A 1909-nucleotide genomic window follows, 5' to 3' on the forward strand; every position below is an offset into this window, starting at 1 on the left:
ATGAAACAGATTATATTACAAAATATACAAGGAACAAGAGAATATTTTTCCAGTGACCAGAAAAAAATTGCAATAGACCAAATGAAAATTGTAAAAGTGAAATATATAAATAACGCAGTGTAAAACTTAGTGAGTGAGGAGTTCTGCTTCCATGTGACAGAGTAACTTCATGGTAGATCAATCCACCTACAGAAAACAACTATAAACTCTGAACAAAATTTAAAAGGCAACTACCAAACTCAGACTTTGGAGGTAAACTGAAACTCAGAAGAAGAGATGGGAATGGGGGAGTTCCCCACCTTTGTAGATTTAGCTTGAGAGTGGGCCCTAGTCATGACATTTTGTAGGTGGCTGAAGCGCCAGGAGAAAACATGTCATCTTTCTTGCACAAGAAAGACAAAAGCTGGGGTCGTGACCATAAATGCCCAATAGTGAGAGAAAAATGAGTGAGAGAAGAGGGGCAGAGAAAGTGGATCCCACTCAGGTTGTATGTGTAAACTTTGTCTAGTCTCGGTCTGATTACTGAACTACACATAAATAGGATAGAGAGTAAATACCTTAGCTAAGTAAAAAATCTAAATGTCATCAATTGCACAGAGATCTGAGCTAATGCATTTTGTAGGACAGTGTATTTAACCAAGCAAAAAACACATGACTATAACACTCCTTTGGGGAAAAAGGGGCCTTTGATTGCAAAGGCCCCAAACATAACATTCAAAATATACAGGAAAGAGTCCAAAATTACCCAACACACAAAGAGAAGTACAAAAATGTGATGTACTAGAAAAGTACGATATTATAATCCTTAATCTCATTAGTAATCAGAGAAGTAAAAATTAAAAGTATAGTTTAAAATGTTATACTTTGACAAAAAAGGAAAATTTAATAATATTAATTGCTGAAGAAGACCAAGAGAAAGAAAATCTCATGTGCTTGTGTTGAGAGTGTAAACTGAAGTAACTGTTAAGAGAACCATCTGGAAGTTTATTTTTAAATGAAGAACAAATACATATCCAAGTCAGTGATTTCACTCTTGTGTGTATGTCATAGAAATTTCAATACAGGGACAGAAGAGTACATGTACAAGAATATAATTTCAGCATTGCTTTTTGCAAAAAAACAAAACATCATAGGTATTAGCCTTGGGGGAAAATGTGAGTGAATTATAGTCCATGCCTAGGTAGAATACTATAGATTAGCCTACTGGATAGAATATAAAAATAGTCATGCTAAAAGAGAAAGCAGAATGTGATTTGAAGTCAAATAATTACTTAAATTTTAAATATATACATGCATACATAATACTTTATGAATATATATAATTAAACATAAATGAAAATATTTACATACTAAATATACAAGACTAGGAGCTTATGTAAGTGCGAATTAAGTTCAGGGGATACGGAGAAAGGCATGATGTTAAATTTAAATTTAGATGAACAACAAATAATAGTTAATTATAATCAAATAATACTGGATTAAAAAGACTACCATTTGAGAGGGCCACCATTTCAACCTTGACCAGCCCAAGAGGATTTACAAGGAAAAGCAGCAGTAGTTGTTTCGTTTGTTTGTTTGAGTCCAAGATATTGCATGGCATATACCTATACTAAATATGTGGTCATAGTTTTACAAAAAAAAGTTATTAATCTAAAATTCAAATTTAAGTGGCCATTCCATATTTTATCTGGAAACTCTAATGTGGAGAGAAACAATAACATATAAAAGAAAGAGTGAAAAAAAAGAAAGAAGAAAGGAAGAAGGAAAAAGAAAGAAGGATAAAAGGAAAAGGAAGGAAGGAAGGAAGGAAGGAAGGAAGGAAGGAAGGAAGGAAAGAGAGAGAAAGAAAGAAAGAAAGAAAGAAAGAAAGAAAGAAAGAAAGAAAGAAAGAAAGAAAGAAAGAAAGAAA

The sequence above is a fragment of the Piliocolobus tephrosceles genome, chromosome 7, assembly GCF_002776525.5.
Source record: "Piliocolobus tephrosceles isolate RC106 chromosome 7, ASM277652v3, whole genome shotgun sequence".
NCBI classification, from domain to species: Eukaryota; Metazoa; Chordata; class Mammalia; order Primates; family Cercopithecidae; genus Piliocolobus; species Piliocolobus tephrosceles.